This window comes from Ranitomeya variabilis, chromosome 3 (genome assembly GCF_051348905.1).
Source record: "Ranitomeya variabilis isolate aRanVar5 chromosome 3, aRanVar5.hap1, whole genome shotgun sequence".
Taxonomy (NCBI): Eukaryota; Metazoa; Chordata; class Amphibia; order Anura; family Dendrobatidae; genus Ranitomeya; species Ranitomeya variabilis.
This window is the reverse complement of record NC_135234.1, coordinates 665,828,944-665,856,765: the sequence shown is the minus strand read 5'-3', so window position 1 is coordinate 665,856,765 and position 27,822 is coordinate 665,828,944. Positions and strand designations below refer to the sequence as shown.

At 41.6% G+C, this 27,822-nt stretch overlaps 1 protein-coding gene and 1 long non-coding RNA gene across 2 annotated transcripts in view; one reads left to right on the top strand and one right to left on the bottom strand.

Annotated features, from left to right (window-relative positions):
* The window catches only part of LOC143816915 (uncharacterized), a 29,078-nt gene extending 22,973 nt beyond the window's left edge, over positions 1 to 6,105 (top strand). Inside the window, exons 2-3 of the long non-coding RNA XR_013224014.1 lie at positions 3,479 to 5,435; positions 5,689 to 6,105. This is a non-coding gene — a long non-coding RNA (uncharacterized LOC143816915). The remainder of the gene's footprint in view (positions 1 to 3,478; positions 5,436 to 5,688) is intronic.
* Positions 6,106 to 7,581: 1,476 nt separating this feature from the next.
* LOC143816913 (twist-related protein 2-like) overlaps positions 7,582 to 27,822 on the bottom strand; it is a 61,331-nt gene continuing 41,090 nt past the window's right edge. The window contains exon 2 of the mRNA XM_077297895.1: positions 7,582 to 10,810. The gene's annotated coding sequence lies outside the window, so the exon portion shown is untranslated. The remainder of the gene's footprint in view (positions 10,811 to 27,822) is intronic.

Genomic DNA, 27,822 nt, shown 5'->3' with positions numbered 1-27,822 from the left:
TCGTGCCTTTCATTTGGCTCGTCCGGATCGACCTTGGGGCTCTGGTGTGGGTTCGGTGACCCCTCCTCAAGGGGGGGTACTGTTGTGAATTCTGCTCTTGGGCTCCCTCCGGTGGTTGTAAGTGGTAGCGCTGCTGTCTCTGAATCGCAGCATTTATCAGGTGTGTTCACTTTTTGCAATTTTGACTGGGCTATTTAGTCTTGCTTCACCCTTTAGTGAGTGCCAGTTGTCCATTGTTCCTGGAGGATTCACATCCCTGCCTGTCTTTTCTGCTTTGCAGTTAATTTCAACAAAGATAAGTTCTGGCCTTGATTTTTGCTGTCCACATTCTGTGGCCTTATTGTTCAGTTCTTTTCCATGTTTTTGTCTTGTCCAGCTTGGTCTGTATAAGGATTTGTTTAGCCAAGCTGGTATCTCTGGAGATGCAGATATACCCTCCATATCTTTAGTTAGCTGTGGAGATTTTGTATTTTCTGTGGTGGATATTTTCTAGTGTTTTAATACTGACCGCATAGTACTCTGTCCTATCCTTTCTATTTAGCTAGAAGTGGCCTCCTTTGCTAAATTCTCATTTCAGTCTGTGTATGTTTTTTCCCTCTCCTCTCACAGTCAATATTTGTGGGGGGCTGTCTATCCTTTGGGGATTTTCTCTGAGGCAAGATAGTTTTCCCTTTTCTATCTCTAGGGGTAATTAGTCCTCCGGCTGTGTCGAGATGTCTAGGGAGCGCTAGGTACATTCCACGGCTACTTCTAGTTGCGGTGTTAAGTTCAGGGTCTGCGGTCAGTACAGGTACCCCCTTCTCCAGAGTACGTCTCATGCTGCTCTTAGGCCACCAGATCATAACAGGCTCCCCACTAAGCCGATATTGCTTACCTATCCTAAAGTGAGATCATCAATATCAAATGCTCAGAGAGCCCCATAAACCCTTTCACATCCTTGGGATTTTCCATTTTTGCGTTTTCCGTTTTTGCTCCCCTTCATTCCAGAGCCATAACTTGTTTTTTTGCTGGACAAATAGAAGTAGCTTTCAATATCACCATTGATTTTATTATATATTGTACTGGAAAATGGGAAAAAAATCCAAGTGCAGTGAAATTGCAAAAAAAAAAGTGCAATTCCACAATTGTTTTTTTTTTGCTTTTTACCATGTTCACTAAATGCTAAAACTGACCTGCCATTATGATTTTCCAGATTATTCCGAGTTCACAGATACCAACCATGTATAGATTCTGTTTTATTTAAATGGTGATAAAGAAACTACTTTCTGAGACCCGTAGCATCTACATTTTTTGGTTTCTGGGTCTGGATAATGGCTTATTTTTTGTGCCATAAGCTAATGTTTTTAGTGATACCATTTTGGTGTGTAGATAAGTATGTTTTAATCACCTGTTATACAAGTAGCACACGGCACTCAAGGTTCCTTGGTGGTGCACAAGTAAGGTTTCCAACCCGTCAATAGATAAAAAAGTACTTGGCACTCAGAGATTCATTTGCAAGATAAACGTGAAAGTTTCACGTTTATCTTGCAAATGAATCTCTGAGTGCCAAGTACTTTAATCACCTGTTATTGCATTTTATTGCGATGTTGCAGCAACCAAAGAAACTTAATTCTGGAGTTTTAATTTTTTTCTCGTTACGCCATTTACTGATCAAATTCATTGTTTTTATACTTTGATCCGGTGTTTCTGAATGTAGCGATACCAAATATGTGTATTTTTTACTTTTTTAGTGTTTTATTTTGAGTGGGGCAAATGGGGGTGGTTTGGACTTTTCATATATTTTTTTTAAATTTTAAATATTTTTAAAACAATTTCTTTCTACTTTTTACTTGCTTCAAAAGTCTACTTAGGAGACTTGAAGCTGAGATCTTCCAATTGCTTGTGCTACACATAGCAGGGCTCCAGTCTTGCTATGTATACCAAAAATCACCGTCTCCTATGAACGTCGACAATGGGCTGGCGTTCATAGGAGATCTGCAATGACAACCACAGGGGTCTTCTGCAGACCCCCGCTTGTCATTCCAGCCCATCAGAGCTCTGCGATCATGTGACACGGGCGCCAATGGGCAGGTTTGTGACACACTTCCTGTAAGCGCAAGTTAAATGCTGCTGTCAGAAAATGACAGTGACATTTAACATGTTAATAGCCGTGGGTGGATCGCGATTCCACCCACGACTGTTAGGGGCAGATGATATCTGATCAAATCAGCTGCCAAGTGCCAGAAAAGATGCAGGCTCAATGCCGTAGCCCGCATCAAATGCCAGGACATGACTTATGACATACTTATAGGTCATGAAGGGGTTAAATGGAATCTGTGATGCCCCCAGACGCTATTACCCTGCAGATATAGGGTTAATCTGCAGGTTATTACTGTTCCAATTCTGTCCGACAGCTGTACTGAAAGTGCGGCTACCAGGAGAAAATGCACTTTATTTCTTCCAGGAACCAACAGCTTTCAGTCACAGAGGCGTGCATGATGTTGCTTTAGTCATTGCTCACACCATTGTCAGTGATGGCTCTAAGCATGGCCTGACACTTTGATTGACGGCTCACTTTGTGTCACGCCGGTGACTCTCATGGTTAGTGGGCCGATCCTACTCACTGCATTTGCCACACTGCTCCTCCCAGTGTCTGCCTCTTGCAGCACTTCCTGCATTGCTGCATCCTCCTGTTACTGGAGAGTCTCCACCTGGCTATAGGGAGGCACGGCCAGACTCTGCAGGAATTTAATTTGCTGTGTCTTGCAGAATTTTGCTTCCCTGTCCTATCTCCTGCCAGCAAGGGATATACACCTTGCCTGATTTTGGGTTCATAGCTGCAGATCCTCCCTGGCACCCTGTCTAGGTGAATTATAGTTTTGTATCTCCTGCTACCGACCTGGCTTGTTTACTTATTTTGATTGACCTCACCGCTCCTTACCCAAGCTTTGTACTTTGGTCCTGTGCTGCCAACCTTGACCTCGGACTGTCTGACCACGTCTCTGTCTTTGCCATCTGTGCTTCATGTTGTGCCCCTTCCTGTAGGTTAGCTGCTGCAGGTCCGGATTCTGCCGCTCTGGAGTGGCATCTGGTGACTTCCCTGATGGCCCAACTCTATCTTCACCATCAGAGGCTCTAGTGAAGACCAGGTAGTCAATTAGTTACGCCCATCCAAGGTAAGCCTGACCAGTGGTGCAGTGGGTCCACACACACCACCTTCACACTCTCCACAGATGTGCCGCAGAGTAAGCTTTCGATCCAAGTGCCACGGCATGCTTACACCTGCCACTCACTGTGTACTGAGCAATGACTGTGACCGCTTTGGTCACACCTCTATGACTGAATGTCAGCACCTCCCCAGATCAATAACATTTTTCCCAGTAGTTCTCCCGGAAGCATTGTCATGCTATTAACCTGCTCCGAGTAGTGGACAACACCTATAATAATGTTTGCATTTTCTGTTGTGAAATCTGTTGACAGATCCACTTTACCCCTGTAGTTCCACGTATAAAGTGATCACAGGATGTTCTGTCTACTAAGTCTCCATGAGGTACGGGTTTGTTCGAGATTCTTGAGATGAGTTTACATGGAATCATGCTGAGAAAGAGAGAGACTGCAGTAGACCATCAGGGCCACCGCCATCCCTCTCGATGTCCCTCTCTGAGGTAAGTGTATGACTAGCTGGCAATTACTGCTGTAAACTTCTCTCAAAGAATAAACACTTGAAAACCAGAAGGATAAAGCTCAAAGTATCCAAACCCGCTGTTATAAAATACCTGACATTGTGACAACACAACATCTATGTATTTATTTATGCGTGTATTTCTAGCACAGTACAGTTCTCTCCGCAGCTGGAAGAGTTTGCAGCACATCATCAGAGAGCTTGTCAATGGCACATCCAAGCAAAACAAACATCGTGAGCTCCGTGTGTCAGGTCCCGGATACACAAGTTCCTTCATAAACAATGGCTTTACTTTACCGCAATCTCTTTCAGAATGTGTCCTGGGGTAAATAGCAGTCAGTCACCTCTGCGAGCATAGTCAATAACTCCAGGTGAAACTATGGAGGGTGCTCTGAAACATGAAGGAGACCTGAAGACCAGTACTATAAGGCTATGCTCACATGTCGCAGTTTTGCAGCATTTTTTGACACAAATTAAAAGCTACTTTTCACAGTACCAGCAAAAGCCCTGAGATTTCAGAAATCACACTTAGTTTTCTTCTTCCTCACTGAATTAGAAATCTTGCATGTCACTTTTTTCAGTGCTTTTTGCTGTGTTTTTTTTTCACCACAGAAAGCAATGAGAAAGTGCAAAAAACGCAACCATATTTTTTTGCTGATTTTTTGGTGAATGAAACTAAACTTTATTAAGCATGTACTGTAGACAAATGACACATATAATCTGCTAAAAAGCCAAAAAAAAAAAAAAAAAAACAACACAGCAAAAACACAGTAAAGCACCTGAAAATTAGCATAAAAAAGCAACAAAAAACCCAGCAAAAACGCCCAGTGTGAACATACCCTAAAACCTGCCTTTTGTGAGCAGCTTTTTTTTTTACTGCCCAGAGAGCAGATTTTGGCTGCAGAAAAAATACACAGCAAAAAAGCAATGTGCGAACATAGCCTAGGTAAGGTCTGAAATCTGGGGTCCTTATTACAGATTTTTTCTGCTCTATGGTCTAGGAGTTTCAAGTTAAGCCTTTATCAATATCCGTACCCCCAAACCTGAGTGCCATGACACGATGCATGGACGTCCAGCCCACAGTCCTTGAGCTTTCTGCATTTACGATGTGGATATGTTTTGTAACCCCACAATGTAAATCATTTCTGAGTGGGGTTGGGACGTTCTCCCTCCACCTGGTGTTCAGTGATTTACCGAATAGTCACAACTAAGAATTTCCTTATAAGCAATAGTTTAATGAATGAATTACAGAACTGTAAACAGATGGTAAATATACATAATTTATCATGTACAATGTGTAACTTGACCAGCACTCCTTCGAGTGAACATAGTTAATTGATTATAAAATACATCACTTTATCATTTAATTTTTACCTACAGCTCTGGCAAAAATTAAGAGACCACTGCAAAATGTTCAGTTTGTCTGATTTTTCTCTTTATAGGTATATTTTTGAGTAAAATGTAAATTGTTCTTTTATTCTATAAGTTTCTGACAACATGTCTCCGAATTTCCAAGCAATAAATTTTGTATTTTTTTTTCCTGAAAAGGAGAAATTGTCAAAATGAAAAAAAAGCCAGTGCTTTCAGACCTCAAATAATGCAAAGAAAACAAGTTCATAATCATTTAGAAGCAACAATACTAATGTTATAACTCAGGAAGAGTTCAGAAATCAATATTTTGTGGAATAACCATGATTTTTAATCACAGCTTTCATGCGTCTTGGCATGCTTTCCACCAGTCTTTCACACTGCTTCTGGCACAAAAATGTAAGCAGTTCTTAGTAACATAGTAACATAGTTAGTAAGGCCGAAAAAAGACATTTGTCCATCCAGTTCAGCCTATATTCCTATATTCCGTCATAATAAATCCCCAGATCTACATCCTTCTACAGAACCTAATAATTGTATGATACAATATTGTTCTGCTCCAGGAAGACATCCAGGCCTCTCTTGAACCCCTCGACTGAGTTCGCCATCACCACCTCTCAGGCAAGGAATTCCAGATTCTCACTGCCCTAACAGTAAAGAATCTTCTTTGTTTGATGGCTTGTGACTATCCTTCTTCCTCTTGATTACATTCCAGAGGTTTTCAATGGGGTTCAGGTCTGGAGATTGGGCTGGCCATGACAAGGTTTTCATGTGGTGGTCTCTTAATTTTCGCCAGAGCTGTATTTGGTTATATAGCGCCAACACATTATTTAGTGCTGTACATAGACTGTCATCACTCATATCGCTCACACATAGGTATTAGTAATGTTTCTACAGTACAAATCGGTATTCAGAGAAAATATGAACTTCTGGGAGAAATCTGTGAATCTACTGTTCATGTCTCCCGTCTTCTTCTACATCATTTCGTCAGAAAGTGAAAAACTGTATACCGATGCCCCAACATGCACCAGTGTCACCCCTCCTCTCATATAGGGAGTCCTCCATAGAGTAAGAGTCACGGGGTGGTATGCTATATTTTATATTTGGACAGCTGGGACAAAAAAAAAAACTAGCTTGCTTTCTTTAAAGAGAATCTGTCACCAGGTTTTTGCTATCTAATCTGAGAGCAGCATGATGTAGAGGCAGACCCTGATTCCAGCAATGTGTCACTTACTGGGCTGTTTGGTGTAGTTTTGATAAAATTACTGTTTTATCCACAGAAGATTATAACTAAAGGACTAGTAAACCTACTGTGAGGTTGTCAACCATGTTCATGAGCTTTGCACAGCTGTCAGCGCCAATGATTGACAGCTTTCTGTGTATACTGTGCATAGGCAGAAAGCTACCAATCAGTGGTGTGGGCGAGGTTATACAGAGAATTATTAGATCTGTAGAAGATAATAAAACATTCTTTATTTCATCACATCGAAAAAAATCAATAATCTCATGACTTGAAGAAAGCTAGAAACCACACAGCAGTGGACAGAAATCAGCAATTTCATTTTTATCCATCTCTATATATTATATATTATTTAGCTTTTTTAAATCATTGGTTTATTTATTTTTCACCTATTGAAGTGTATGGGGGAAAAAAACACTGGTAAAAACATATAAAAAATCATTAAAAAAATCACATAAAATGTGTCAAAAATTCATCAAAACCATGAGCATTTTTATGCAGCATTTTTCCAGCCAACACTTTTGGTGAAAAAACCTACTGCAAATACTCAACGTGTGCACAAAACCTTACAGTCATGGACGCACATTAGGCCTCAATCAAACATCCGTACTTCCGGTACATGCGGGATCCATTTTTTTCAAGGATACAACATGTACCCATTATAACCTGTGGTGCTATTCACATGTCCTTGTTTTTCACGGACCGTGTGTCCATGTAAAACACACAGAGACATGTCTGATTTAATCAGCAGCATGTATGCCAAGGGCCAATTCAATTGTATCGGTCTGTGAAAAATACATACAGCACATGGATGGCATCTGCGTGCGGTCCGTGTTTGACACTGCAAAGGAGAGGAGAAGCTTTATAATTGATTTTTTTATCCATCCATGAAAAACACTGACGAAACACTGATGGTAAAAGCAGACAATCATGGTAAAAGCAGACACACTGATGGTAAAAGTGGACACACTGATGACACACTGACAAAAATGAACACACTGATGCACATTGATGACACCGATACCATATTTTCACGTACATGTTTACGTGTGAATGAGACCTTAAAGAGACACAGTTGTGCCCAAAAGTTTACATACCCCAGCAGAATTGTTGCTTTCTTGGCCTTTTTTCAGAGAATATGAATGATAACACCAAAACTTTTTCTCCACTCATGGTTAGTGATTGGGTGAAGCCATTTATTGTCAAACTACTGTCTTTTCTCTTTTTAAATCATAATGACAACCCAAAACATCCAAATAACCCTGATCAAAAGTTCACATACCCTGGTGATTTTGGCCTGATAACATGCACAGAAGTTGACACAAAGGGGTTTGAATGGCTACTAAAGGTAACATCCTCACCTGTAACCTGTTTGCTTGTAATCAGTGTGTGTGCATAAAAGCTGAGTGAGTTTCTGGGATCCAGACAGACTCTTGCATCTTTCATCCAGCCACTGACATTTCTGGATTGTGAATCATGGGGAAAGCAAAAGAATTGTCACAGATCTACGGGAAAAGGTAGCTGAACTGTATAAAGCAGGAAAGGGATACAAAAATATATCCAAGGAATTGATAATGCCAGTCAGCAGCGTTCAAACTGTGATTAACAAATGGAAAATCAGGGGCTCTGTAAAAACAAAACCACGGTCAGGTAGACCAACAAAAATGTCATCCACAACTGCCAGGAAAATTGTTCGGGATGCAAAGAAAATCCCACAAATAACATCAGCTGAAATACAAAACTCTCTGAAAACTAGCAGTGTGACTGTTTCTAGATGTACAATAAGGAGGCACTTGAAGAAAAATGGGCTGCATGGTCGAGTCACCAGAAGAAAGCCATTACTGTGCAAATGCCACAAAGTATCTTGCATACAATACGCAAAACACCACAGAGACAAACCACAAAACTTCTGGAACAAGGGCAGCGTGGTGGCTCAGTGGATAGCATTGCAGCGCTGGAGTCCTGGGTTCAAAACCCACCAAGGACAACATCTGCAAAGAGTTTGTATGTTCTCTCCGTATTTGAGTGGGTTTCCTCCAGGTTCTCCGGTTTCCTCCCACATTTCAAACACATACTGATAGGGAATTTAGATTGTGAGCCCCATTGGGAACAGCGATGATAATGTGTGCTAACTGTAAAGCGCTGCGGAATATGTTAGTGCTATATAAAAAAGATTATTATTATTAATTTGGAGTGATGAGACCAAAATGGAACTTTTTGGCCACAACCATAAACGCTACATTTGGAGAGAGGTCAACAAGGCCTATGATGAAAGGAACACTATTCGTATTGTAAAGTACGGAGGTGGATCGCTGATGTTTTGGGGATGTGTGAGCTACAGAGGCACAAGAACCTTGGTCAATGTTGAAGGAAAGATGAATGCAGCACGTTATCAGTAAATACTGGAGGCAAATTTGCACTCATCAGCCTGGAAGCTGTGCACTGTACGTACTTGGACATTCCAACATGATAATGATCCAAAACACAAGGCCAAGTCGACCTGTCATTGGCTACAGCAGAGCAAAGTGAAGGTTCTGGAGTGGCCGCCTCAGTCTCCTGACCTCAATATCATTGAGCCACTCTGGAGGAACTGGAGGCTTTTTGCCAAGAAGAGTGGACAGCTTTACCATCTGAGAAAATAAAGAACCTTATCCACAACTACCACAAAAAACTTCAAGCTGTCATTGATGTTAGAGGGGGCAATACATGGTATTTGTGAACTTTTGATCAGGGTCATTTGGATGTTTTGGTTTGTCATTATGATTTAAAAAGAGAAAACGGAGTAGTTTGACAATAAATGGCTTCACCCAGCCAATAACCATGAGTGGAGAAAAAGTTTTGGCGTTTATCATTCATGTTCTCTGAAAAACGGCCAAGAAAGCAAAAATTCTGTCGCGGTATGTAAACTTTTGAGCACAACTGTATTCTAATTCTTGAGATTGGGGCTCTGTCTCATGAGACCCCCGTCTCATGAGACCCCCAAAGAGGTGGCTGCACATGTACTACTCTCCATTCTCTTCTATAGCAGTTCTGATTAGAGCCAAGCAATCGTGCACCTCTGCAGGCGGATGGTGAGAGCAGGGCATGTGCCGCCACATCTCTATATTTGGCTGCATGAGACAGGGCCTCTTTCTAGATATACAGTAGGTGTGAGTCCCAGATGTTGGACATGCATTTATCAGAGATTTATAGCATATGCCAAAAAGCTCGAGATGGAACATGCTTAATATATGTCATCATGCCACAGGTGTAGAATCATGCTGCACTAGGGTTTGGGCTTTTTTGGATACACTAAAGTTCATATGTCAACTAGATTATAAAGAATTGGGCCAAAAAATTGAAAATTTCCCATGCTCATTTTTCATTCCATAATTATTTAATGTGTTTTTTTTAATTAAAATATTTTTGGGAACAACTTTTTTTTATCACCTTGTTTACATCTGATCTTCTCACCGAGATGCAGAACCCCTACGAGGAGTCACCTATAGAAATATAAGAACTATTATCCAGGATGAATGCCATTAGCATAGAGAAGCCGCAGTTAAGTTACTTTCTAGAGCAAATGCAAGCGCTTTCCGTATATTGAAACATTCAGGACACAGGCGTAGCCATTGCTTAAGGCTATATTGGTTCAGCCACCTGCAGTCAGGGAGTATTTTATGTGCCGTGCTATTAACTATTTTTATCTCTTAGTGGAATACCTATAAAACACTCTACGAGAAGGCATCTCTTACCAACCCATAACATTATTGAATATTGATATCTTTTCACACTTTCATGGTAGAGTTGGATGATGTTTATGTCCGTCTTAGAGCTTTTTCTCTACCTTGTATAAAACAGAAAACAAGGAAATACAAAAAGTATTTTCTTCAGGGTAATATGATTTTCACTTCCTCGTATCTTTCCCGAAGGCAGCTGGATTGACAAGAGATGCTTCCTTGCCGCTGGATACCAGCTCTTTGGATAAACTACAGGGACTGTCCTCTGCTGAAGCTTGGCCCAGAGTATAATGATCACCCTCCTTAATATCATATGATGTATGCAAGAAAGCCATCCATAAATGCAGTGCAAGAGATCTCAGGTCTTTGAAGAACTGGATAAGGAATGAAAAGTTGCAAGTAGCTGATCCTTCCATGAGATCCTTCCAAAGCTAAGAAAAAAAGTTTTATTTTTGCAGACATTACATTGAAGTGAAGGCTCCATTTTGATTAGTTTCATGTTTCTTTTCCCAAATAAATAACTTCTACAGGTTTTCTTTACAAGTGGTTTTATGTCTGTCCACCGTTGATTTTTACATTCGTGGAGTGAAAAGGTCAGTTGTACCACGGTTTTTCCAGCTGAAACATGACACATACTAGACGTCACAAATCCTTTTCTAGTGTAGGTCTTCCAGAATCCGTAGCCCAGATGACTGGTTGTAGCGTTCATTCACATAATTACTGCACAGCTCTCGGGCTGTCAAAGAAGGTTGCAAGTTGGAGCCATCAGGTGGACAAGAGATCCTTATTTGGTTCATCTTGTGGTGGCCGCTCTTGGCATACCTGTAAAGAGAGGATAACACAGATGTCAGTGAGTTAGCTACACAACTATAACTGATTCTCTACATTTTTAAGTGTTTACCAAAAAATGTAAAAAAAAACATTTGCCTGGCTGATAAGACCCATGAAAATCTGTGAGGGAACCTGGTAGCGGGTGTCACCCCATGGTAAATAAAGAATTGCATCGTTTTCATTAAAACCGATAAGCTATTTGTGTAATGGACCTCCGAGGAGAGTGAGACTCTTTCTATAGGTGTTTTATGGGGGTTACAGATTAGGTACTCCTCTTGCCATTGTTACAAAGTCACATAAACAGGAGAGAACCCAGCTCAACGGACTTGTGAACAAACATTTTCTTTAGTCACCAAAGTGCTCAGTAGAGGATAGAACAGAATCAGGAATGCAAGGTAAATGACATCCGACATCGATGCCCTTAATCATTAAGAGTCCACAGCCACCTGAAACGCATCAATGTCGCATATCATGTAACTTGCTTCGCTGATTCTGTTTTATCCTCTACTGAGCGTTTTGGGGAAAAAATAAAAAGTTTGTTCACAAGTTCGTTGAGCTGGATTCTCTCCTGCTTATGTGATTACCCTACACCCTGATGCAGCGTTTCTCGTGTTCTGAACACCAAAGGATGTCTTCTACAGTGAGCTGGACATTTATTTGATCCTTAGAAAGTACATATCATTCTATTTTCTCTATCTAGAGAGTTGTAGTAAATAGTAATTCATTCCAACTTCGAATCATATGTCAGTCTAATATTACAGGTAATGTGTGCTAATAGTGACTTCTATCGACCACTACTGTAGTGTCTTTATGAAGTTTTTGTAGGAAGGGTGATAGCAGGTATTATGCACTGCTGGTGTGCGCCTAAAGCATAAACTGAAAGAAATAAACTGTATAAATATAAAAATTATAAAAAAAGACAGTCTATGAGAAACACAGTAGACCGCACTACCACCTATTATTACAGCTGAGCCTGCCCCCCCCTGCAACAGGAATGTGACCGCCGGATCCCGGGTGCTTCTGCCAAAGACACATGCCAATAAATCCAATGAAGAAACAGAAAAGCAGCACTCACCGATCCTTCCAAGAAGCGCCAGGAGGGCACGAAACGGCCGTCGTCAGGCTTGCCGCACACTTTACATCTGTACTCCCGGCCGTGAAGATTTTTATCATGTACAAATAAAGATACCTGTCTCGGAAGGATCGGTGAGTGCTGCTTTTCTGTTTCTTCATTGGATTTATAAAAATTATAAAGTTTAAATTGCCATGCATGCAACATGTAGGCGCATGTTCACACTGGCCACTAAACAGATAAAACATAAGATAAAAACAAAATGAGCAAATACCCTGCAGTCAATTAATAGATAGGAATAGTGCATGAAAATAACATAGGGTTTTTAGTGAACATTGTTTTGATCAAAAAAATGTAAAAGCCATCCCACCACATCAAGGTGACCCTATTCGGGAGGTCCTAACCGCTAGTATTAAATCCTTACCATATGTCAAATGATATAAATGTGAAAAATGTGAATAAGGGGCAAGTTGGACCGAGACCCTAACTAATGGACACCCAGCCATGGGGAGCTATGTAAACATAATATCCAGCTCAGTTATCTAAGTACCCTATGTTATTTTCATGCACTATTCCTATTTATTTACTTACTGCATATTAATTATTTATTTCGAAATCCATTGAGAATAAACTGTACTGTCAATATCTTCAATTGATTCCGACTTATTTATTGGTTGCATACCAACAGCCCATAATACCCGCTGTCTCCCTTCCTACATTACTACGTCTACCAACCAGGGGGGCTGCAGCAGCTCGAACTTTACTAATTACCATATCAGCTTTGTGTATCACACAACCTTACCAGGTGAGCGGAACCGCCATTGGTCACCATGTTATTTTGGATAACACCCTATTGGGCATTTCTTGTTATTTTCCTTTATGTACTTTTTGGTTCTTTCAGTTTTCTGGAAGGCAATGTACATGCTGAAAGTGGTGTGGGTTGGTAGATCTGTATGTGAGACCCATCTGGCTTAGTCTAAACTAATTAAAATGCAAACTTCATAAACAAGAACAAGTTACACATGACTTTGGTTTACATTAAAACTCTTCCACCATTGAATGACAAAGAATTGACATGGTGCGTCATAGCTGAAAGGGGAAGTCAGTGCCTTACATACAAGTGATCTAAAGCTCTCAGAAACATCCTAAAAAGCTGAATCTATGCTCAAAACTATGTCTCCGATTCATGCTTTGTGTTTTTTTAAGTCACTTTCCTTCATTGTCTTGTTGCGTCATTAGTTGCTGTTGGTGGTGCAAAGTCAAAAATTGGCTTTTTTCCTGTGTTGCGCTGCTTTTGCGGCTCTTGGTGCCTAAATTCACAAAATGCCACCAAAATACTGGTGCATTTTTAAACACAACAGGGGGGGACTTGAGTGAAATTGCCCCAAATTTTGCACCTTTTTAAAAAGTTGCAATTAAAGAAAAAGATCAAAACATCTGGAATCGCTAAACTCTGCCCTCAAAGTGGAAAAAAACCAAGCAAACACATAAAATAGACTTTAAAAAAGGCGTCAATGGAATAATGAATTGGATGCAAACTAAATAATGACACAAAATACACAAAACTAGACAGAAAAACAGGCAATGGCAAAGGCAATGCTGAATCGGGGACTTCGTACTGTACATGATAATGATGAACATGGTCAACTGCTACATCAATATATGTGACAGGGAGGAGTATTTTATCACTTCTCTTAAAGAAATCATGCTCAGATGGCATGACCCTAAAAGATATTAATCTTTATAGAGTAAAAAAAATATTTTTTCCTCTGTGTTCCTTGAGCACTTCTATTTCGAAAAGCCTGCTGTCTGGGCAATGGTGTATAGTAAGGGTCCCCAGCCTGAGTCAGGAGCCAACGTGCAGCCAGTCATGTCATCCTATGCAGCCCACAACTATCTGGACATGGAAAAGCATCATTGGGTGACTGTGTAATTTCTATGTCAGATGGGAGAGGAGTGGTGTCTGGAGAGGACCATGGCCGGGCAAGCACTAATGGTATATTGTGTAGCCATCTCTGCTCCCCCATATATCAGGATATTGGGATCTCTTGAAACCTGTTACTGGGTTAGAGGTCGCCATGTATTCATGCAGATCTGCCCATTGTATTAGATAGGAGTTGTGAAATGCTAAATTGGTACTCGAATAGCCATAATCTTCCATGGAAAAAGACACATCACTGCCTGGTCTCCTCCTCTCTAGAGTGCCAATTTTGGAAGAAGGGGATCACCATTCAGGTTGTTCTGAAAGTGGAACCTTCACCTATTCCACAATTACCGTAAGTTACATTATGCTCCTTGGGGGAGTGGGTCAGTTTGATAACGTGTCCCAAAGACCATGAAGTGTTGTGTAATCTGGTCTACATTGATCATTGGTTCAGATCACTGTTGTCCTTTATGGTAATAGTGCCCATTGGCATTCACTAGAGCTGCAGATCTACAATATGTGCTGTGTTCTTATTGCATTAATGAGAAATCAATAGGAAGTGTTACACACACATTTATGCAAAGGTAGCATTTTCCTATACAGTGTTGTATAGAATTGATTCTTCTGACATTTGCTGAACATGGTCTATACAAAAAAAAAGAAATAAAAATAGGTATCATTCTAGCCTATTATTACCAGATAGTATAGGACGTCTTCAAAATGGATCTGTCACCAGAATTCATAAGCCAAACTGTATTCATTTTTACATAAATGCTATATTTGATGAGTCTTGTAAACAATGGCTATATAATCCTGATATTTAAATGAGCACCAAGTCCAGTTGGAGAGTAAGACAGCTCATGAGTATAAGTCTTTCCAGTCTCCATCTGACTGACAGCTGCAGCTTGTACTAAGTGCCACAGCTCAGCAGAGAAGAGGTACAGTGAGGAGTTGTGAATCACACAAGGTGGGCAGAGATTAAATTTAAACTTTTAAATAGGGATTATTAAGCCATTCTGACATGGATTTATACCTCATCAGGTCTAAAAGATATACTATATAATAATGAATGGAGTTTCTATTCTGTAATCTGCTGAGAGATTCACTTTCAAGGTAATCTGTCAGTAGGCTCAACACTCCTAAGCCGTCTATATGGATATGCAGGTCATGAGAAGCTGAATAAAGTGATATCTTGTTATCTGTGATCCGATGTCTTATTCCATAGAAATAATTTTTCTTATATGTAAATGAGCTGTTAACATTTATCTGCCGAACTTAGAATATCCATCCAGAGATTATTTTAAGTAAAAGGGGAGTTACCAGTGTGAGACATGTAATGACTAACAGTCTGCTCTCATAATCACACACAGCTCTACACTGAGATCACAGCTAACACAGTACAGCAGAATTAAACTTTGGCTCATTACAACATTTGCAGCATCACTTGTCTTCTCAAAGTGCTGTCAGCTCTGCTGCAGAGCTGTGCATGATTAGTCCCAACACAGTACAGCAGAGTTGAACCTTGTCTCATTACAAACACATTGGAGTTATCTTCTCACAGAACTGTCAGCTCTGCTGTACTGTCCTTCCCCCACACTGGCTGCCTGTGAAATTAAAGCTGAAAGGGGTTGCCCACTACTTGGAAAACCCCTTCTCAATACTCATATTTCCCCTTTGTAAAATAATAACACATTCTTATGCAGATCTGTGTCCGGCTCATAGCCTGGACCAGCTCATTTACATGTAAGAAAAATGTGGATTCCTCTGTAATAAGACAACAGATCGCAGATATCAAGGTATCATTTTATTGAGCTTCCTATGACCTCCATGCTCACATAGACGGTTTAGGAGGGACGATCCTACTGACGAATTTCCTTTAAGTAATCAATCCATCCTTCATGTGCTTTGCAGATACAACAAATATTACTCATCACTTATATTGTTAAAGTAGAAAAAATAAACTTTACAGGTAATGTGCACAGTACATGATAATTGTTCATAATCCGTCCTCCTAAACCAGACTCTGTGGAGGTGAAAAAATAACCCGCAAGATATTTTGGGTCTGCAGTAGAATGTGGTGACCAGGTTTTTGAATCCTTAGCTCAGAAGATTTTGTTGGCTGTGAAATGTGATGAATTTATGCATTTAAAGAACAGCAATGAGTTAACCGTCATCTCTAAACATACGTGGGTGGGAGGCGAGCCTTGTAAACAGAGAAGATTTATCAAAAAGAAATGTCTGTTTATTACTGAGTTCCCAAAGCAGTGCCGGTGACCCTTTCAACATTTTGGCAAGCATTTAGAGCATTGTAATACTGCTTGGAAACATATGCGCAGCAAATATTCACTCACCAGTAATAAGGATTTAACAAGGAGAGTCAGATAAATTGTGTCCCAATTTAAAGGGAGGGGAAACTATTGAGAACATTGTATCCTGCATCAATGCTGATGACATCTTCACACACGTTATGTGGTTCTAGGTCATGATACAAATGTCCTCCTTGGCCAGTTTACCATGACATCATATTGCTTGTGAATAAAATGGGTTTAAAAGCTTATTATAGGGCAGATTGAAACAAAAATAGATATTTTCTTTTTTACCTTTACACTTGTCAGTGTCTGTATATGTGCCACCATATGCTTCCTCCATATGGCACCATATTAATGAAAATGCTTCCTAGTGATGCTTCGGTGGGAGAACATATCACATAGACTGCATTGAGTGAAACATAGAAGCAGAAGCGAAGATGAACACATATTAAAGTACATTATAGTACTTTATATACTTTATAGCACATTGTGGTATCTCATAGTTTTGTAGAAACAATTGTTAGGGCTCATTCAGACTCATTTTTCTCATATGCAAAAAATGATTAATGAGCCTCAGTGTTTCGGATTAGATTTTCATCTAAGTGTCAGATTTTATCATCAGTTTCTGTAGTATGCAAAATAAAATTATGGAAGTTTCTTAAGCTTCTCCTATCAGTAGGTAAAAAGCAGATGGCATCCGAGCGCTATCAGATTTCTTCGCAGACCCATAGACTGGTATTAGTGAATTTGATCTGTGACTCCAATCAGAATCAGACTTGTCTCCATGTTTTAGTGTGGAAATGCACGGACATGTGAATAGGCAGATTGACTATAATAGAAAAATAGAACTTGTATGGGAAAAACTGGTGTCTGAATGATCCCTTAGCCTGAGTAGTTCATGATTCCAAATCCAATGCCGAGGAGGCGCTAAGAGCTTGATGAACTAGTCATCAACTTGGAGCTTGTGTTTCCCATTACAACTGAATATACTATACTGACACGGCTGTAGATTTTGTTAAATGATATTCTTCCCTGTAATAATTTTACTAGATATTGGACCAAATTCATATAAGGGCTAATGAGAGAATATAACATACTATTCCTGCATTATGGCTTTACATAGATTTTGCAGACTGTGGCCATGATATCAACAAATTTTGCCCTGCAACCTGCTGTTTCTAGCTTGTGAAATGGTGACTTGGTTGCATAAAAAGCATGGGCAACCATTGTGCATATGTAGAATAAATGTCTATGGCTTTAAAAGAATCTATCATTAGATCCATGCTGATTGAGCCATGGGAGTGACTTATCAGTCAACTGAAGTGTCGTGGGCAGGAGCCAGCTGGGGACTTTATCGGACTATTTACATCTCTCCTTATAGTCTGTGACCGGATTTGCAAACTCTGAAACATTGCAGCATTTCAGAGTAAAACTGACTGGCTGCAATTGCACAGCCAGGCTCTGATTAATGCTGCCTGTGATTCGTGCAGCATAAATCTAATGACATGTTCCCTTTAAGAGTGACACATTTTCATAACATGGAGCAGGTAGCAAGCAGTAGGACGATTTAGCCCATTCATGAGTAACAAAATATATCCATTCTCTTGAATAGGCACTATATATCATTACATTTCTTACATCTGATCCTCTGGACTATCTTTTATTAAAGGGGTTGTCCACTACTAGAACAACCCCTCTCAGTCTAAGTGTTTGCCCCTGTTAAAATAAAAACACTTCTACTCACCTCCCATGACGGCATCATTCCACCTGTGTTGACATGCATTCCTGGGGCTCACGTGAGGTTATTACATCAAGTGAGCCCTACGCCCAATCAGAGCCAGGGTCACTGTCTATTCCTTCAAACGTATATAACGTATATAAATAAATAATAATAATAATAATAAAAAAAGTATATGTAATCAAGAGGAAGTGAGAGCTGTGTCTGGACGCACATCCCTTCTTGATTACTTATATGTCCGAAGGTGGGGACAGTGATGCCAGTCCTGACTGGGAGTAGGGATGTCGTGACATAATAACCTCACATCACGTGAGCCCTGGGAAAGCAAGTGCCAACACCATTGGAATGGCGCCAGCACCGGAGGAGAGTAAATGCCTTTTTTTTAAATGGGGCAAATATTTAGAGTGAGAAGGGGTTGTCCTAGAAGGTTGTCCCCTTTAATTTGGAGTCATTTATGTTTTAATATAGTTAAAGGGACATTCTGAAGTTATTCAATTCTTTTAATTAGATAGACAACATGAAAATAAGCAAGTTTGCAATTGACTTGCTTTTCTATTTACTGTCATTGTCCTGCAATGAAAACATTTAAGTTACATAGTGTACAGCTCGTTTCCATGAAACTCAGGCATTAGTGTTAAAATGTGTTATTGCCTTTGCTTTTCCCTCTCATCCCGGTGCCGTAGGTTATCAGTGTTTGTATATAGGTTTACGTATGATGGCATTGCTATACGATTTAAGTGTGTTACCATCTCTGATATAATGTTACTGCTACACAATTACGTGTATTACCATGTCTTGTTCTGCTAGATGATATTTATTGTATTTGGTGTGCCTGTTATATAGGGATAATGTAGTACTGAAGTTTGGCCACTAGATGGGGCATTTTGGTACACCTAGGTTACATGGTTGTAGATCAGTGTACATATTACTAGTTAATGTAGGAGGGGTCAGCTGCAGCTAGAGAGGGAAGATTTCCTTATACAGTTCAGAAGGGCCCGAGCGCCCAGACAGTCCACACGTGCTCTAGGCCCAGGACATTGGCAGCTACCACGCAACGTTGGTTGATTAAGAGCAGAGAGCCCAGTCATCCATAGCATCAGGCCAGAAAAGTGGAGACCAGCACAGCAGTAAGAAAGAAGGAAAGAAGACAGTACGCGGGCACAGGTAGCCCTAGAATGTGGCAGCTTATAGCTTGGGCAGATGTCCTCAGTACCGGGTTGAAACGGTGGCTGGGATAGAACTCAGAAGCAGTGAGCTGGGAGCAGGACTGCGTTGGGACTTCACAGAGCACAATACTGAAGGGCAGGTCACTCGCCAGGTGGCAACTAGCTTCAGAGGTGGAAACTCTTTTGTCTGGGGTGAAGCAGACTAAAAAAGGGCTAACCGTGGCAGAGCTGAATTGGGAGGACACTGAGGACCCGTGTGGCACAGTCCGACCCTGGTGTGCGTTATGTGAAGGGAAGGAAGGTGCAGGGAGAGAAGAAGAAATGTGTAATGCTGATCCTGTTGTAATTGCTGTGAAGAGTCTGGATGTGCTGTGTAAAGCTTACAGAAAAGATGTTGATTTGAAAGTTGAAAAAGACTGTGTCTCAATCTTTATCACACTGACTGATGGGCACTCACAGCAAAACAGAGGCGACCCTGACGGTGCAGAGAATGGAGCCACAGGTACACAAAGTGATGGACAATGTTTTCATGTAATGGGGGACCAGGGCACAGATATTTCAGAGTGTTCGGCCATGACTACTGCCCTGGTCCAGACTCTTACAAGTGCCTGCCCAGATGCTGGGCGAGAATGCAAAATAGTTACATTCCAGAAAGGAAGTTAACTTCTAACAAAACATATCATTGATTTCTACACAGCGGTTAGCTCCTCACCACCCATTCCCTCCCTCTCAGCTCCTGACAGGGATCTTATCAATTCTGAAGAATCACAATTCTCCAGCACCCAGCATCAGGGCTCTCACTGTTCTGAGCTATGTGCTTGTTCAAGTACCCCCTTATCTCTACGTGCAAATACAGTGAAAGCAGTGTCGACTCAGAAAAAAATTGGAAAGCTGAATGTGTTACAGCTAGTGTTGAGCGATACCGTCCGATACTTGAAAGTATCGGTATCGGAAAGTATCGGCCGATACCGGCAGAGTATCGGATCCAATCCGATACCGATACCCGATACCAATACAAGTCAATGGGACTCAGGTATCGGACGGTATTCCTGATGGTTCCCAGGGTCTGAAGGAGAGGAAACTCTCCTTCAGGCCCTGGGAACCATATTAATGTGTAAAAGAAAGAATTAAAATAAAAAATATCGCTATACTCACCTGTCCGACGCAGCCGGGACCTCAGCGAGGGAACCGGCAGCGTTGTTTGTTTAAAATTCGCGCTTTTACTTGGTTACGTGAGGTCCCGGCTTGTGATTGGTCAGGGCGGCCATGTTGCCGGGACGCGGACCAATCACAGCAAGCCGTGACGAAATTACGTCACGGCTTGCTGTGATTGGTCCGCGTCCCGGCAACATGGCCGCCATTAACCAATCACAAGCCGTGACATCACGGGAGGCTGGACATGCGCGTATTTTGAAAAGCGCGCGTGTCCAGCCTCCAGTGACGTCCCGGCTTGTGATTGGTTAATGGCGGCCATGTTGCCGGGACGTCACTGGAGGCTGGACACGCGCGCTTTTCAAAATACGCGCATGTCCAGCCTCCCGTGACGTCACGGCTTGTGATTGGTTAATGGCGGCCATGTTGCCGGGACGCGGACCAATCACAGCAAGCCGTGACGTAATTTCGTCACGGCTTGCTGTGATTGGTCCGCGTCCCGGCAACATGGCCGCCCTGACCAATCACAAGCCGTGACGTCACGGGAGGCTGGACACGCGCGCTTTTCAAAATACGCGCATGTCCAGCCTCCCGTGACGTCACGGCTTGTGATTGGTTAATGGCGGCCATGTTGCCGGGACGTCACTGGAGGCTGGACACGCGCGCTTTTCAAAATACGCGCATGTCCAGCCTCCCGTGACGTCACGGCTTGTGATTGGTTAATGGCGGCCATGTTGCCGGGACGCGGACCAATCACAGCAAGCCGTGACGTAATTTCGTCACGGCTTGCTGTGATTGGTCCGCGTCCCGGCAACATGGCCGCCCTGACCAATCACAAGCCGGGACTTCACGTAACCAAGTAAAAGCGCGAAATTTAAACAAACAACGCTGCCGGTTCCCTCGCTGAGGTCCCGGCTGCGTCGGACAGGTGAGTATAGCGATATTTTTTATTTTAATTCTCTTTTTTACACATTATTACATTAATGTTGTTGCGATACCCGATACCACAAAAGTATCGGATCTCGGTATCGGAAATTCCGATACAGCAAGTATCGGCCGATACCCGATACTTGCAGTATCGGAATGCTCAACACTAGTTACAGCATAAGTTCTGGTGGGCTTTATAGGTCTACATATACTACAGCTCAGCTCACCAGAACTATCACTCAAGGAGGAGAGTCCACCCCGACAGAAACCAGGAAGTGAGGAGACTGTAAGGAGACGGAATTGCTCTGAGCTGCTCGAGTGACATCTTGAGGATACCCATTTAAGAAAAAAAACATTGGAGGCATTTCTTAAATTAAATATAAAACAAACCTGATTAGATCATAGCCTTATATTTGTAGAATTCTTACACACACACAATTTGGCTAGTTGGGCTAGTCTAGTTAGCATTTTAAAAGAGATCAGTCACCAGATTTCATAATACAATATCGTAAATACAGTATTATTAAATGGATCTCTACAAACTGATGAAGCTGTTACTTACTTTATAAATCCATATCAGAATGACTGTGTAATTGTTTTAGTCTTTTTACTCAGTCTTCACCTACCTAGCCTGATTAACAGCTCATTAGTGTCCATCTTCCCTGATGCTGCTGAGATCTCACATTGCTTAGTACAAGCTGCAGCTGTCAATCAGGCTGTTGGACTCATTAGCTCTCTCACTTCTTAGCTGGGCTCATTTTTATATTATAAGGATTATAAATCCATTCTAACATAGAGATCTGTTTAATCATGTACTTAGTTTGTGTTATAAAATCTGGTGTCAGAACCACTTTCAGACAATTGTTGTTAGTTGTCATGTCAGGGACAAACAGAGGGTTCACGTTTTTGTGGGCTCCTTATGAGCACCTGGCTATGGAGCAGCTGGACGTTTTTTTTATTCTCATTATACAAAAAAAATAAGCAGATAATATTCTGAGCCTGGGGTGCTGAAAACTATTTACTTACGGTAACAATATGCAATTTAATATATGACTCCGAGTTAAAAAAAGAAACAATCTAGAGATTTATATTATTACAGAGGTTATGTACATATGTAACGGCTGAGAATGAACCGACGCCAAAATTTGCAATTCAACCATCAAGCATTGCTGGTGTTATGTCATGCATGCTGTTCCTTTTTAATGTAATTGTGTTCAGAATTAAAACCAGGTTTAGTGATTTGAGCTCTTGTCTTTTTCTAGGCTGAAATATCTGGTTACAAAATTATTATTTTTCTAATGATTATTATTATATATCATCACTTGGTCTTTTCAGAGAGGCTTATTACGGGCCGTATCGGAAGTGAGGCAATCATAGGAAACGCTTCAAAGTAGTCCTCAAACTTTACCAATACGTAGCCTTGATTATACAATGTTTCCGTCATTTACACATAGTCGTCAGGCATTTTGGTCTAGATGAAAAATTCTGAACAAGTTTAAAGAACTCTTGGAAAAACTTTTACGGTATTACATGGTTTGGTTACAATCTACATGTTGTAAATGGTAGTGATGATAATTTCCTGACCTGTACGTCTTTGCGGAATCATTAGCTCTTTTCCCTGCTGTCATTATATTACGTGACCCGCACTCAGGTTCACTTTTTCTATTCATTATTAGGAGAGTCTTGATTTGAGCCTCCAAGGAGTAAATAGAGAAACTGACCTTCAGCCCACCGTGAAGAGACTGCATGATTCAGGGCTAGGGCTGGTGCACTGGTTCGGTCAAAGTGCGATCACACAAGACAGTATCTCACTCAAACCAATGTTATACTATGGGGCCATGCACATTTCCCATTTTCTCCTTGGGCCAAGCCGGCATTGCAGCTGATCCGATTATCGAATCGCCCTCAATCATGCAAGTCATTGACTCCGTGGATTACATCAGAGTGCAGTCCGATTTCCACTGACTGACACAATAGAGAAGATGGAAAAAACATTTCTCCATCCTCTGCTCATCTGAGAATATCGGAGCACACCATGATTGCACTATGTGTGTGATCAGAGTATGATTTGCATAATCGACCCAATTCTCTCGGATGAGAGGATATAAGCTTGTGTGACCATAGCCTAAGAGTCAGTGTGCGAGTTACATGATATAACATGGAAGGAAGGTGATAATTTGGCAATAAAGTGTCTAGTAAGCAAATTCAATTCACTACTTCATAAAATATGTGAATTCCAAATGGATCGTACAATGAAAGCTTTTTAGGAAGTTCTTCCCTAATAATTGGGTATATTACAGGAGCTTTTCAAAGATGGACATTTATCACTTATGCACAGGATGTCAGATCATTTGGGCCCCATCACTCACTAGAATGGGAGTCCCAAGCTTTCCTTTCCCCATTTTTTCACAATCAAATGAGGATATATAAATGGTGACTGTTATTTTAACATACTGTTCATAAATTAATAGTAGAGGTGAATATAAAAAAATTGTAATAGAACTCTGGTACTTTTTCCTCTTATAAGCCACTCTCTTACTCTCCCCCTGCTTCCTGTTAGAAAAGGGCCACCAAGGGTCATGGTAGGAACGCTACCATGCCTCCGTTGTCAAGCCAACAGTAAAGAATCCTGAGACCATTCATATGTGGGGTTGCTTTTAATTCAGGGGTCTCGGCTCATAATTCTGCTTACAAACACTGCTATGGTATATAAACATCCTGCACTAACAACTTCTCCCAACGATGCAGAAGCAATTTGGTGATGAACAAGGCTTTTCCCAGTATGATGGAGACCATAACTTTGAGTCCATGGCCAGGAAACTCAACATACTGTATCTCAATATGATTGAGAACCTGTGGTTAATCCTCAAAAAATGGATGGACAAACAAAACCACAGAACTTTTGATAAACTCCAAGCACTTATCATGCAAGAATGGGCTCCTATCATTCTGGATGTGAGTCCATGATGTGTGGCTTGTGGGCCCATGATGTGTGGCTCGTGGGCCCATGATATGGGGATTGTGGCTGTCTACCTGCTTGATTTATTAGCACCAGATCCAACAAACAGCTATGAAGAGCAGGTCTCCAGATGGTGACTTTCCTGGTTGCTCTGTACAGAAGTGCAGATCTGGATGCCCATTCACTGCCCATGTGGTTAGAGATATAAATATGATAAGCGTGAGATTTGAGTGTTTCACCTGTTAGATGGTCGCTGGAAGCTGTATGCCATTCTCTAGTGGGAGTGTTTGCTGAAAGAATATCGAATGGAAGTAAGGTGGGAACACCAGGATGTAAGTATGCTGGGTATAAGGCAGGAAGGCACAAGTTATTCATGTGATTTATGGGGAGGAAACTTTGGCTATCATTATCCCGGTATTGGGTGGCTCTGGGTGAAACTGATTGGAGAAGGGTGGCGGAACTGGATGCCACTACCTAGGGGACTCTGGATGTGGCTCGCGACCATCTCTCAGAGCTGAAAAAAGGTTGAGAACTACTGCCCAGAGGATTGCTTGTATGAGGCCTTACTCCTTATGTTTATGGGGTTTTTCATGTACCGTATATTCACAAATAATTCAGACTATCACAAATTTAAAAAACGGTTTAAAGGTTTGAATATCAGATTGATATTATAAATGTGAAAACGAGTGTGAAAGAGCAGATCTTCTCACCGTATTGTGTTAGGGCCCTTACTGCCAAGAGTTTTGCTGTCTTTTTCTTCTCTTGTTTTCCTTCATCCTGATTGACTCATTAGAGAAGGATATCAAGCGTAGCAATGTATACAACAGCAGAGAAGTATATTTGTAGGAAAATCAGTCATGCTGCACCTAGGCAGACGGTCATAAACAGGAATGAAAAAACATAACCATTGTTGATAAGTATAATGTTTGTGTCTGGACAAAAAAGGGAGAATCAAGAAAGACAACTTTAAAGGGTCACAAGAGGCAAGAAAGGCGTTCTAGTATATTAATCGGCATCACAAATATTCTTGCCACGATGGATTATTAAGACGTTGCAGATAATGTCTACTGAGCGGCTCATCAAGGTATTGAAGTTAAGTTGGACCTATAAAATGCCATGAGAGATCTGAACGCTATTTGTGGTAATTGGAAGCTTGCTCTCACCTCCACTTTGTAGGAGTCTGCCCAGCTGAGTTTGCTTAAAATGTTATAGTTTGATCACATTATATTTTAGTTCAAAACAGATGGCATAAAAAGAAATCCATCCAAGTGGATGAAGAAACATAAACCCCCTCCTCCCTTTCCTAAAAGGGATTCTGCTCATAAAGAAAGAGAAGTATGGAAGTAATTGAGGACTGAGATTAGTCTTCCTTTCATCTTCCAAAACATCCTGTCCCTAGAGATGAAATAGTGAGTGGGGATGATGGGAGCTTCACACGCTGGAAATAGCGGCATTGCTCCATTGTAAAAGAGTGAATCCTTTGGATCAGCAGCAGAATTTTGGTATTTTTGCCAGAATATAACATGGGGCATGTTCATCAATGTAATCCCTGTTAAACATGATGTACGGTCTAGCAGATCTAAAAGAGATGTTTGTGATGGTCAACTGGCTCTACTCTTATTACTCTTTTATTGTGGTGCATTGTGCACATCCCAATTAACGCATCCATGGGCCCCATAACACATCTAGGAATGGGGCCAAACTCCTCCATGACGAATCTGAGTTCAGAAGATGGAAAGCCTTTTCTTCATTTGGTCTCCGGGCTAGGTGCCTTAACCTCATTTTTTTAGTCTGAGGGCCTAATAACTGCTGATATACTTTCTACTTTGAGAGGACATGCAAACCATGAAAGCTGTTTTCAAAATAAACGCAAATATTCAGAAGTCGGAGGCTTTATTGACTTTGGTGAGGTAGAGTTTCACCTCAACCCAAGTTGTTGCAGCTCCAAAGGGTACATTTTTGCCATAACATGAGGTTACAGCAAAGGTATGATGACATATCAAGCTGATTGATCACTGTCTGTTTAAAGGGAACCTGTCACCCCCCCAGGGCTTTTTTAAGTAAAAGAGCCACCTTCTGCAGCACTAAGGCTGCATTCTGTGAAGGTGGCTCTTATCTTTTTGCTCCCTAATAATGCTTAAATATTCAGTTTTTTAAATTGCGCGCCATACCACTATAGAGTCCGAGGGGTACGTTTTTTCCCCGGACTCAACCGCCTCACAGCCATCAATCATCCCTTCAGTGCGCCGGGCGCTGCCTCCTCTGTTTGTATTCACATACCCGGTGCCTGCCCTGTGGTATCATTTTTCAGGCATGCGCCGTGCGCGCTGCCCTGGAACTCACATCAGCTGATCTACTGATATCTCGCCTGCGTGTAGCAGATGTTCAAGATCCCGCCCCGCAGTGTGTTATGATTTATTCAGCATCAGAGAGATCACAAGCTGCAGACGAGTCGTATAACGCTGGAGGAAAGAGGCAGAGGAAGATGGGGACAGCAGCAGAGACTAACTGCGCATGCGCCAGATTCCCAGCCTCGCAGTGTGAATACATCATAACACACTGCAGGGCGGGATCTTGGGCATCCGCTACACACAGGCGCGAGATTAGTAGATCAGCTGATGTGAGTTCCAGGGCAGCGGTTACGTGAATACAAACAGAGGAGGCGGCACCCGGCGCACTGAAGGGATGATTGACGGCTGGGGGGCGGTTGAGTCAGGGGGAAAAAACATACCCCCCGGACTCAATACCGGTATGGCGCACAATTTATAAAACTGAATATTTCAGCATTATTAGGGAGCAAAAACATAAGAGCCACCTTCACAGAATGCAGCCTTAGTGCTGCAGAAGGTGGCTCTTTTACTTAAAAACGCCCTGTGGGGGGTGACAGGTTCCCTTTAACCATTTAAATGCCTTTTACAATCTCTGATGGTGTGATCCAGTATTGACTTAAGTTCTGGTGTCCATTACCCCCAATACCACTATTGCAGGTGCCAATGGGGGTGCTATTATATACACTCACCGGCCACTTTATTAGGTACACCTGTCCAACTTCTTGTTAACACTTAATTTCTAATCAGCCAATCACATGGCGGCAACTCAGTGCATTTAGGCATGTAAACATGGTCAAGACAATCTCCTGCAGTTCAAACCAAGCATCAGTATGGGGAAGAAAGGTGATTTGAGTGCCTTTGAACGTGGCATGGTTGTTGGTGCCAGAAGGGCTGGTCTGAGTATTTCAGAAACTGCTGATCTACTGGGATTTTCACGCACAACCATCTCTAGGGTTTACTGAGAATGGTCCGAAAAAGAAAAAAAATCCAGTGAGCGGCAGTTCTGTGGGCGGAAATGCCCTGTTGATGCCAGAGGTCAGAGGAGAATGGGCAGACTGGTTCGAGCTGATAGAAAGGCAACAGTGACTCAAATCGCCACCCGTTACAACCAAGGTAGGCCTAAGAGCATCTCTGAACGCACAGTGTGTCGAACTTTGAGGCAGATGGGCTACAGCAGCAGAAGACCACACCGGGTACCACTCCTTTCAGCTAAGAACAGGAAACTGAGGCTACAATTTGTACAAGCTCATCGAAATTGGACAGTAGAAGATTGGAAAAACGTTGCTTGGTCTGATGAGTCTCGATTTCTGCTGCGACATTCGGATGGTAGGGTCAGAATTTGGCGTAAACAACATGAAAGCATGGATCCATCCTGCCTTGTATGGAGCATCTTTGGGATGTGCAGCCGACAAATCTGCGGCAACTG